Source organism: Gossypium arboreum, chromosome 2 (assembly GCF_025698485.1).
Source record: "Gossypium arboreum isolate Shixiya-1 chromosome 2, ASM2569848v2, whole genome shotgun sequence".
NCBI classification, from domain to species: Eukaryota; Viridiplantae; Streptophyta; class Magnoliopsida; order Malvales; family Malvaceae; genus Gossypium; species Gossypium arboreum.
The window spans coordinates 23,159,868-23,172,718 of NC_069071.1; the positions used below are offsets into that span (position 1 = coordinate 23,159,868).

General features: G+C 33.6%; 1 pseudogene; it reads right to left on the reverse strand.

Moving 5' to 3' along the window:
- Positions 1 to 623: 623 nt before the first annotated feature.
- Positions 624 to 11,674, reverse strand: LOC108462435 (coatomer subunit beta'-1-like; annotated as a pseudogene).
- Positions 11,675 to 12,851: the final 1,177 nt, after the last annotated feature.

A 12,851-nucleotide genomic window follows, 5' to 3' on the forward strand; every position in this document is an offset into this window, starting at 1 on the left:
ACATTAAATCCAAATTCAAACCTATCTACAAAATAGAGTTCTAAAGAATTTAAACTCTCAATAATTTTATGTTCAAAATTACAAAATTAATCTGGTAATTACAATTTATTACAGTATTTTATTGGAGCACTAAACTTTAAGTAGATAGTCTTTCCACAATGTTCCAAAACTGAGCCAATCTTTGTGGGTTAAATAAGTCAAATATCCTAGAATAATTACCTTAGAGTATTCCTCGATTCACGAACCTTTGTGTGGGGGCCACAAGACTCAGCAAGTTTCCTATTGTTTGTGGACAACATTAGGGCTTTTCTTGGTGAAACTCTCAAAATAATAAAAAAGAGCCCATCGTTTGTTCTTTTATTTATCTTTTTTAAATCTGGTCTTAGATATATCATTTGTAGACAAAAATTTCTGCAATTTTATGTTCCAATATCATGTTTAAAGCTAATGTTGCTCAAGTTAAAACACAATGGCACAGCTAACTGCAACTGCAAGAGCATGAAAAGTCATTTCTTTTAATAGATATATGTTTAGATTACAAGTTTCATTTGGAGGAGAGACTGCAAATGTAATCCCAAAAAAGATTGCAGCCTCAAAAGGGAGAACCAAATTAGCATCTAAGATTTAAAACAATAAAAGTGGACTGAATTGGGTAAAATCATCACTAATTCTCAGTTTTTTTTCTACATTCAAAGTGGCACTCGCCTCAAAAAAACAATTGTGATAATGCCTCCAAAGAATATGCTAAAAGTTAAGAGAAAGTAATAAAATTGTCAGCACTTGTATGTTCAAACAATGCGCTTGACAGATCCAAATCACCGGGAATGCAAAGATAAATCGGTCCCTCAGTAAAATCTTTCTAGCTTCTAATTCAAAATCTGCTGTAGTTCAATAATAACAAGTTAAGAACAGTAATAATGACACGAGTATGAGAAATCCAAGGAGATAAGAGATTCGCTCTAAAGGTTGTGATGTGTATTTTAACCCATATGACTGATACTGCTTTCTCCTTTAAAGATAAATAATGATTATAATAATGGTTTCTCACCTTAAAATCCGAGCTGAATGGCGCCCAGATTAAATGGCTTCCTGGAACCTAGTGATCTGTTGTAAGAACTACCAACAGTGAGAAATATGAGAAAACAGGAATCGGGGAATGACATATAATAAAAGAACTATCAAAAACACCAAAAGGAAAATAACAAAATTTAAGACATTAATGTTGCGTGATACGGAGTGGAAACAACATTATCATTTTGATGATAGAATACAATAGATTGATACACAAACACAAATTAGATAAGAACTTTCACAAAGAACAAAGATATGAGAGTTGAGCAGCCCATAGATGTGCATCATAATAGTCAATATTAATAGGCAAATTTTGAGAAAAAAAAAAAGTGAATGAGAAAAAAAGAAACTACTAGTAATATCATAATTTAAACAAAAGCCGATCGTGTATTTAGCACCCATTAAAAAACACGTACCTAATTCCAAAGACTCAAGAGAGAAACAAGTTTGGAAAACTCTTCAGGATTTAGCTGGCAGTAGGTGTTATGAATAGTGCTTGTGATTAATGAAATCACAAAAATGAAGTCAGAGAAGCTCAAAAGCGAAAGGGGTTAAAGATGGCATCGTAGAAACAGTTAATCACCAGAGACAAAAGTTTCGGTTTTACACTGCATCAACCAATTGCTTTTGGGTTCACAGGGCTCCTTCTTTATTCGTACCCCACTCTTCTTCAGGCTCGTTACTATTAACAAGTACTGCACCGTCACTAGATGCATCCACAACAACAGCCTCCTCTTGGCTACCACTATCTCCATTTTGTTCTGCAGCCTGAAAGGCAGAAAAATGAAGGAAAAAAGACGGTAAATTCCAAAACCAGAGTCATCAACCACTCCAGCAGTTCCAATATTTTTCTGTGCTGCTGGCTTAAGAGAAAACAGATAATAAAGGTCATATACCACATGATTAAGGTCACCATTTTCATGAGCCTCCACAAGTGTCAGCCATGATCTATCACCATGTTTCAAATAGTCTGCCGCAGGAGGATAAACACCCCTACCGAGCAATTGAGAGTTGAAAGCATAACCTTGTGAGACAGGAAAATAGGATGTGTCGACCACAGCTTTGAAATCAAAGCAGGTGGTACCAAAAATTGTAGAGCAACCAAAAAGGCCAAACAATCAAATCTAAAAATGAATTATCCAAAGAGATCATCCTAGAGTGGTAACCAAAAAAAAAATGAAATCATATTTGATAAAATTGCATAGCAAATTTCATAAAAGAATTTGCATAGTAAATAGGTAACAAATACCATATAACAATAAATAACAGAAAGGAATTCTGTTCGATACCTTTTCTCTCGCACTCTAGTTTCAACATCAAGAGCAACTTTCCAATTCTCAAACATGCCTGGATACTCTTGAGGATTGGCCAAAGATTCAGCAGCTTTTGGGTTAACCTGCAAATGATGCAAGCTTTACATCAAATCATTTTGCAATCTATACCATTAATCAAACTTAACCAGAAACACAAGTAATAGATTTTGAGCATGATTACAGTAAACATGAAAGTCCAACAGATTCATGTTGCAATGGTAGAAAGAGTTAAATATCGTGACACTTGGAGTAGGAAAGAATATATATTAAAATGCTCCACCAACAAGGACTTATTAAATGAAAAAGATTCCCATTAAAGATTCCATCACTACTTTAATGATGCAATGTTTGAAAAAAACACACAAAAAAAAGGATAAGACTGTTTCCTTAGCTTTCAGATGTAAAAGCTCTAAGCACATTTTCAAGCAATTTGTTTCCAGCAAAATATCAAGATTTTATATCATAATATCAATCATCAAGTTGAACAAAAGGGCAAAAAGTCAAACTATACTAGCATACATCTGGGATGACAATGATAGTAAGGGCAATGTTGAGACACAATCAAGACTCATGAACGATAAGCTTAGAATGGAAGAATAGAAGACGAAGGATGAAAATTTTTTTATTTATTGGTTATAGAAAAGAAATATTTTGAATGTTGCAAAAGTACGAGGAAAATCAAACATGTCAAAATGGAACTCGCCATGAACAGTGTACCAAAACATGCCAGAGAATTAAATATTGGCTACTAACCTTGTTGAGGTCTTTTCTCCAAATAGTCACTATCTCTGAAACCTTGCTTGGAAGATAAGATCGTGCCATAAGAGCTGCCTCAGGTATCCGATTGCTGAAAAAGGAATACTTAAAATATATCTTTGCCTAGTAAATGGCAGTCTACAATTTTAGGTATTTCATGATGAATTACCTTTCCACCAAAAGTTGGAGGCAGTCCTCCAATTTACCCAGCATGAATAAACAAAGGAAAGCAACATTGTTCTTCCCTTGCTCTTTAGAAAGGGATGCTAGCCTTGATATTCCTTCAGCATCTCCCAAAGAGGAATAAAGCAGCAATAAACCACTCAGGTCTACCGCATGTTTCATGCATTCCTCAGCCATTGCAAGCTGCAATGACAAGTTTAGCATGATTAATAGAACTAATTCAAGTACAAGCAGAGAAATCATAGTCCAAAATTAACAATTCATGTGTCGTGTATGTCTATTGAGCAAACTTTAAGAGGAACAACTAGTGCATGTAGTAAACTCAAAAACCAGACAAGAAATCTGCAACATACACATCTGACATTAAGGTTACGTTTCCCATTGAGGTTGAGAAGTGCTTTTCAACCCAAATCATAATTTCAAGCCAAAAGCAATGGAAAACAAGGAGCTTTTCTAACTAAACCATGTTTTTAAATTGGGTTTTTAACCCAAGCCAAAAAGTCAAAATTTTAAGCTTTTGCAAAAGTGCTTTTGCCTAAAATTACTTTTTATCTTCATTAAATAAGTCCAACATATCTTCTAATTTACAACATCAAGCTAAGAAGGAAGGACATTGTATCTACTCAAAAGCACTTTGTTACAGAAATGGTAAACATGGTCAAACTTTTCAAAAGCACTTTTCAACCTCAATGGAAAACTGGCCCTAAATCAAGAGCAAACGCCTTAAGCATTTTCAAATGGTGATTTGCAGCCACATCATGACAACATGACACAAAAGAAAGGTAATGGGAGAATAAGAATGAGAATCATAACAGAGTGAAGTGGCATTGAAACAAATTATGAAAATCAGAAAATATGCAACACCTTTCCAGTTGACATAGCCAATTCTCCCAACTGCTTCCATTTAGACTCGCTCTGAGCTTCTGTGGCTATTTCCTGGACAAAAGAGTATGTGTCCCTTATAGTATAGAAGATTTGTTAAAGGCACAATTAAAGCTTAAACAAAATAAAATATATCACTCAAAGATTCAAGCAAACAACTCTTACCTTAGCAATCTCTAGTTTACCAAGCTGCATAGCAAGATCAAATCTGTAATCAGGGTCAGTAGCAACTTCTAGAGCATCCTCTATCATACCTCGTGATTCCAGGAAATGAGCCACACTATAAGTAAGGAAACCAATGATTAAATCCAAAATTATTTCAATAACCAGAACATAAATACACAGAAATTGAACATAATAAAATTTTAAAATAAATAGCATTCAGAGGGAAGGAATACCCAAAAGTAAAGAGACTAGCCTTTAAGTGCTATGGAGATACGTTAAATTTAGAATTCTAAGTTTCTCAACACGTGGAGATATGAAATCAAGAACCAAATACTCAAATGAAGGAAAAGAAAAGGAAAGGAGATATGAATTCTACAATCACAACCCAATTTGGAACAGTTGCAAGAATACTGGTAGGTGGAAACATGACCAACAATCTTCTTTGATATCGGAAGGAAAATATTTTAAGGCATACATACCTATTATGGTGTTCCTTAGGAATTGAAGGTAATATTTCATTGGCCCTTTCAAAGTCTCCTCGCATCACAAGGGTCTTGTACTCAATCAGGCTGAGAAGTAATGTATAACCCATAACACTAGACAATATGAAACAGATGAGGGTAAACTGCCATTAATACTGCCTATACAAAGCAAAACCTAATGTGCATTTTGACATAAAATTAGCAATCACTAGCATACTTACTTAAACTCTCTGTCTATCAAAGATACCCGACTTTGGCTTGCAAGATATCCCAACAAGTACATGGGACGATCCAAATGAAACATTGTGGTCACCTAAAACCATTAGATAATCAACCTCCAAAAACCAATGCATCTAACTTATAAAACACTTTCAAGCCAAGAATAAGCAGAACACGGATACCTCTCCACCAACACAGTAATTAAGTCTCCATGAGGTGCTGTTGTAAATGAAACAGTCCCCAACCCATATGCCAGTCCTGACACGTTCATTGGTTTCATGAAGAAGTTCAAATGAATCCTCAACCCCTTGTTCATCAACTTGTCTTCCACTATCTAAGTAAGATTGAACCACATCCCGCTGCAACAAGAAAAATATCATCAAATTCATTTCTGCAAACTGTAAGAAATCAAGCATTTAACAAAGAAAGAGTCCACTCTGCAAAAGGTTTTGCAGATCTAAGAAGCAGATACACTAAGGAGACTTACATTGTATTTAAGGATATAGAAAGATGTATCGCTGGCAATTGCCACCAAATCACCACTATCAGTCCAGTATAGATTCTGACATTTTTAGTAATGTAAATAAAAATAACATTTAGAATGCAAGGTAGCCAAGGAGAAGTAATGGGGCTCACATTATTCTTTTAGCTTCCTTTCACAGTAACATCAATTCGACGAATCATCCTGCATTCAGCCCAATCGTAAAAACAAATAAAATCACTGGAGCACATTGCCAGTAAAGTGCCTCCAAAAATATGCTCTGCAGAGAAGGTCAGCTGGACGGTCCTCTTTTCCTGAAAATGATAAATATCCGTCAATACCATAACATTGTAAAATGACACTTTAACTTAGCATCATATAGAATCCCTTAAAAGATATGAAACTACAATAGTACGCATAATAAGTTACTAACACGAATTCATCACCATAAACACCTAAAGAATAGCTAGTCAATTTGTTCAAAGGGGAAAAAGAAAATCTCAAAAATTGAAACCCCTTTTCCCTACCCAAAATTTTATTAATCCTATTAAACCCAGCTCCCTAGCTGCAACAGATATGTTGCTTATAACATATCTTTCAACATCTGAAAACAAAGTGTGCATGCATAAAGACTTTTTTATATGAAGAAAAATAATACCTTTGAAGATAAGAAACCATCTAAATGACAAACTAGCAAAAACCTGGAAATTTTTGCTGAAAATCTTAATCTTAGATGTGCTCTCTCTAGCAGCATACTCTCCATCAGGTGACCAAATGAATTCCAATGCTGAACCAAATGACCTATTTCTCCAAGCCAAAGCTGTATATATGATATACTCACCATCTCCACAGACAACAACAAACCTTCCATTTGGGTTATGCTTTAAGCTCTGAGAAAAACAAGATAGTGCAAAAGGTCAAAAGATTATACACAAATACAAACATAAACACAACTTACAAAAGAAAAGGGAAAAAGAATCAACATATTTTAGGAGAGACCCGTAATCTTATACACAAATTCACTTGAAAGAGGCTCAAAAGCATCAACTTACTTGAGGGTATAGATCACAAGTCCCCAATTCCTTAACAGCCAAGGGCAACCTTTCTCTATCAGTAACCTAAAAACCACAGCAAAAAAGCTTGCATCATTACCTTAAGGTGAAAAATCCAATATTGAGAATCATGCCATGAATGCAGAAAGAGAAATAGTTTTTTTTACGACAGAATACACTACCTCAATATTTGTCCCTACACTCTTAATATTCACAGTTTGAATTTCATTGTGCTTAGCCCATATGATTTTTCCACTGTCGTCCATACTTGATACAGGTACTTCACGACCAATTTTCACCATAATAGTTCCTTCGTCATACCCAAGCACAATCCTGTATGATAGAAGCAGCATATTGGTTTTAGCCGTAGCTTAGTAAGAACTTAAATCAGAAATATAAATAAAGGTGTTCATGGGTCGGTCTGGGCATATACCCAGCCCAAAATATGGGCCCCATTTTCTACACAAGCATGTCCATATTTGTAAATTGGTAACGCAAGTCCGTATAAACTCACCCATACTATCTTTTCTGAAAACAATTTAAATAACTTATTATTTCTTATTTAATCTTTAGTAATTTTTTTTCTTTATCCAGTGCTTGAACATGGACAACTTAATATACTTTTTAATGTTTAAACTACAACTTTACATATTTAATCTTTATATAACATAACATAATATATAAATAAAAGAATAAGTTACATAACTAGAAACGGGCCAAGCTCGGGCCTTGAGTGATGGAGTGAAGTCCCGGATCATCATTTTAACAAGCCTTATTTTTTTGCCCAAGTTCCAGGTCTAATATTTTTATCAAAGTCCTCCCCAATATTAGGCAGGTAGTCTAGCTCTTGATTAGGCCTAATCATTAATTTGCTTGCAAAAAGAAACCTACAACTAAAGAAGTAGCTCATGCATCCTAAAAGAATGGCAATTTTAATCCATTTCTCTCATTCTTTGAACAAAACAGACATACTCTAAACTAAATGAAATACAGTGTAATAGCATTTAATGACCAAAAATTATTATAAGACTTAAATAAAAATAAACAACCCGGAAAAAGTTGAAACTGGAAAAAGAAATGAACACAATTGTTGCATCATTTAACCAACGGATAGTACCTCCTTGAACCTTTCATAGATCCAAGTGCCCAAACTCTTTAAAGGCCATAATTCAGTGTATTTTCAAGCCTGAAAACAAATGAATGTTAAAAAGTCAAAATGCTGAAGAATTCAAATATATCATTGCATACATCAAAGATTATTAAGATCAAAATTGGTACACACCTTACATAATCTTTTATTCTTTTTTCTTTAAATAAAGAAGTTATATGAGCAGTCTTTCTTAAAAGTGTAGGATATGGGTAATTTTTATGTAGAAATCGGTATTTTCTTGGGAAAGATAGTGTTTTATTAAAATTATAAATCAAAATTTTGATTTTTTATTAATATATTACTTCAATTTTGGTAATTTTATCGAACTGAGTCGATGTCACTTAACTCGAGAAACCAAACTCAATCCAAAATATTACTCATGGTATAGATATTAATGTGACACACCAACATGGCTCCAGACCATAAATTTCTACATCTATCTCAAGATGCTCGAGCCAACATTTTTACAATAAAAAAGCACTCACACTTTACCAACACAAGACCAAGACAAGAAGTTGAGAAATGAAGGGCAAACTTGAGTTTTTATGAAGAAAAGAACATATAATATCAGCCTCACAACAAAACAAATGGGCACTGAAACTTGAAAGGGGTATTTTCTATCTGAAGAATTACCTATAAGTGGTAGCATGCCAGATACGAACTGTCCCGTCCTCAGAACCAGTAATGATAATTGGAAGTTCAGGATGGAAACAAACTGCAGAAACATTGTGTGTGTGACCTTCCAATGTCTGAACACAACTCTTGGTTTGGTAGTCCCATACCTACATCCAGGGAATTTATGTGTGAATAGTTCCTCAATACTTATTTATGATCAAAAGATAGCAGGATATGAATAGTAGGGCAAACCTTAGCAGTGTTATCATCAGAACCGGTGATTAGATAGGGCTTATCACCACCACTAAAGTAATCAACACAATTTACACCTTTCTGATGGGCATCCAAAGTAAAGTTTGGATCGGGGGAGCCAAGATTCCAAATCTAGAAATTCACATTGCCCAGGCAAATTTAGCATGGTTACGCCAAAATGTAGTAACATGAAAAGTTACAAAGAGAAAGCTTGTTTATACCTTTATGGTACGGTCTAGAGATGCACTGGCAAAAGTGTTAGTGTCTTTGGGATTAAAAGTCACTTGCATAACATAATGAGAGTGGCCCTCAAATATCTGAGTACACGCCCAACCCTTCTCCCAGTCCCAGAGTTTTATGAGTATATCATCAGATGATGACAATATATATGGAAGAGTAGGATGGACAACCACACATCTAATGTAATCAGTATGTGCCTCAAAAACTTTGACCTTATCCATAGTGTTGTAATTATATAAACGAATAAACATGTCATTGGCTCCAGCAACAACCCATTGTTTGCGAGCAACAAACTTGGCCGACCTAACTGCAGATGAAAGATGTTGACTTCAGAGAATGGTAATGACTTCATCAAGATGAAAATAGAAGGAAAAAAAAGAGAGCAGTATGATCAAACCAAGATAAGTGCATCACAGAAAGAGATGAAAAAGTACCTGGCAACTCAGTGACCTCAAACGACTTAACCATGGTCTGTGCAACAGGATAGTTATGGTTAACAGTAAACAATAAGTGAAGATCCAAACAATTCAATTCAACATATCATGACTTCAAGAGTTCAAAAATAAGATCTAATACTACTTGAATCACATGTTAAGCACTTAAAATCTTATACAAATCAAATACCATCAAACTACTAGCAATTTCCATAGCCCTATATCATGGAATAACTATGTCAAAATGCAAGTGGAAAATGCATTCTTCGTGATAGAAACAAAAAGAAAAAAGAAAAGATCCACAGTTAATGCCAAGCCATATGCATGGCAGAGTTTTATGATAACAGTTGATGCATATACTATAGCACTTATAGACATCTAAGTAATCATAAAATAGAACTAGATGGAAACTAAATAGACTAAAGATTGAGTTAAGGATCACTATATGTAGTGCATTCAATTAAATTTTGAAATAGAAACAGTAACAATGGAGTCCAAAGTAATGGTTAAGAAGTTTGTAGAAGTGATATGTTTCATCAATGACGCTCAGAGTTCAACTCCTACGGAAGACTCAAAGTGATCCGTTTCATCACAGAATTAAATGAATGGAGAGGTACTAGAAGATGTTTTACAATTCACAACTGTAAGATACTACCAGTACCAAGTCAAAAAGTCACAATAACATAATGTTTATGATGTTCATTGATGAATGGCAGATGACAATACATCAACAAGATGGGTCAGACTGAAATGAAGATAACAGATGATAATAAAAGAATTGCTGGAATAAGAAAGGAAATCACTCCTATTAAAGACAAAGTGAAATAAAGTAATCCTTTGTTTTATTTCAGATAAGCAGAAAAGGTCTCAGGTTACTCTGATATAAAAAAAACTTTCCATCCAAGCAGAGAGGTAGAGGTAACTATTTTTTTTTTTTCTTGGAGGGCAGGGGGTTCACTTTTTTTGGTGCAATAGCTAAGATATCTTGCCCTTTTGCTAACAAGATACCTAAGAATGAAATACCTCTGCATCTTGCAAATGAATCAAGCCTTGCACCAAGCAGAACGGACTAGTCTGGATTAAAGCTTACTTAAGCTAATCTAGTTTCAAAAGGGAAATAATATTATAAATATTTCAACATATTTTCACATAGAATTAAGCACCCCAGGAAGTTAACCATGATGGTGGGTACAATGCTTTGAAGAATAACAGAGAGATTCTTTTCATCACTTCTTTAAAAGATCATATAGGAAAAAGTGTTAAAAGAAGTATAATAGAACAGCTATTTAACTCAACTTAGACATGAATTATAACTATAAATATATCCACTTGTTCTCCCATTCTTCAGTATTCAGGCATTTCACCAACAAGGAACACAGCAGAACTTCTAGTTTTGACAGCCAATAATACAACCAATAAAACTCCCATACCTGTGACTGGTAGTTCCAGATACACAGAGTTCCAGAATACAAACTTGCTAGAATCCTGCAATAACAATTACAACAGATCACATTTAGCCTTCAATGATCAAATTCAAATATAAACGGGAAACTGAAAAAAAAGGGGTAGAAATTACCATGGTTCTGTTGGATGGAGATCTACGGATTTTACTCTCTCTGATCTTTGAGAAAGTTTCCTCTGATGCAAACATCATAATTAACAATATTACTCACAATTTGACAAACACTCGTACCAGAATAACAAGATCTAATCGACACGTCAAATTAACAAATACCTTAATTTTAAGTCTGAATGGCTGCTCAACAAAAACAAAAACAAAAAAAAAAAAACCAACAAATTAGTCAAAAGACTTAAAACCAAACAATACACCTTAAGCCAAACTCATTCAGTAAGACGGGGATGAAATGACAATTCAAAATTGCCGCATTCATATCCAAAGACTCGAAGAAAGAAAACAGGGAAAAGAAAAAGAGAATCACGCGCCAGATGCCGACTACATTCAAATCCGTACTCTCCCGCTCTGCTGCAAACAAGTTGACGGTGACAAAAGAACAGCAACGTTCCAAAGCCAGTAAAACTCGAATCAAACGCAATGCCAAAAACTTCCACTTACCGATTCCATAAATTAAACAGGATTGAGAATAGACTGAATATGAAAGGAGAAGGAGATGCACTGCGCAATAAGAAAAAAGATCAATGTACAAGCCCAATTTTGTCTCCAAATAAATGTAGCATAACTACCCAATTAAATTCCAATACAAATTTAAAACTTAGCCCAAAATATTAACTCAACCTAAAAAAAATTAGAAAAAAAAAAACCTTAATCCCACCTACTCCACTAATCTTATTGGCCACCCACCTTGGCCACCTACTCCACCATCCTTGTTGGCCACTTAAACCACCCTAACCACTCCACTTGCTTACAAAAATTTATTTATAAAATTTGGCTATAAAAACCATTCAAGATTATGTCAGAAGGGGGTTATTTTTGTTTTTTAAAAAGGCAAGTTTTTAGAGATTAATCAAAAATCAAAGTAAAAGAAGTTTCTTTTGTCTATTCTCATCTTAAGTTCTTTGTTTGTTTATTGTTTTTCTTTCAATTTTATTTTGTTTTTTTATATACGAAAATAAAAATAAAAGTAAGAAGCTTACCCATATTTTTATTAGAAAAAGTTTTTTGAGGTCCTACACGATATAATGGCGCCGATGGTGGCCCTGGGGTCCAGAATCGAAGAAAGTTTTAATTAACCACGGATTTAGAAAAGAGAGAGAAAGAGAGTTGAGAGATTTGTTTTATTTTTTTTATCTTATTATTTTTACTATTATTATTATTTCTCATGTATATATTATTATTTATATTATTATTATATTATATATGGCCTCTCCATATTTATTTATATTATTACTATCATTATTGTTACTTCTATTATTTTTATTTCGACTACTATTATTATATATATATATGTATTATTGTTTGTATTATTATTATTATTATTATCACCCTATTGTTATTACTTTACTTTTGTATTCTAATATATTATTAATATTACTCATATTTTCATTATTTTTGCTATTACTATTATTATTATATATTAGTGTATATTTTTATGTATATATATATTTATATATAGTATTGTTTTTATTACTTTAATTTAATATTTTTATTATATTTGCTTTTTGTATTTCTATATTTATTATTATTATTATTATATAGTAGTGTGTATTTCTATTATATACATATATATATTTATATATAGTATTATTATTTACTTTACTTTAATATTATTCTTATTATCATTATATCCAACCCAATAATAATTCTTTCATAAAAGTAATATTCCGTATTTGGTAATTCGAGACCATCGTGCCCTAACTGACTGTGTTTCGATTTTTCTCCTTTAACCTAAATAACGGAATACTCTTTTAAATCGCGACATGGGTTTTGAAAAATGCTTATTCTCGGAGATACGAGGTGTTGTGCCCTAATTTACCGGGTATGGCATTTTGTTACCTTGAAATAAGATTTTTGCAAGTAAAGGCAATATTCGGTGTTTGGGAATTCGAGGAAACGTGCCCTAACTTACTGGGTTTCGAT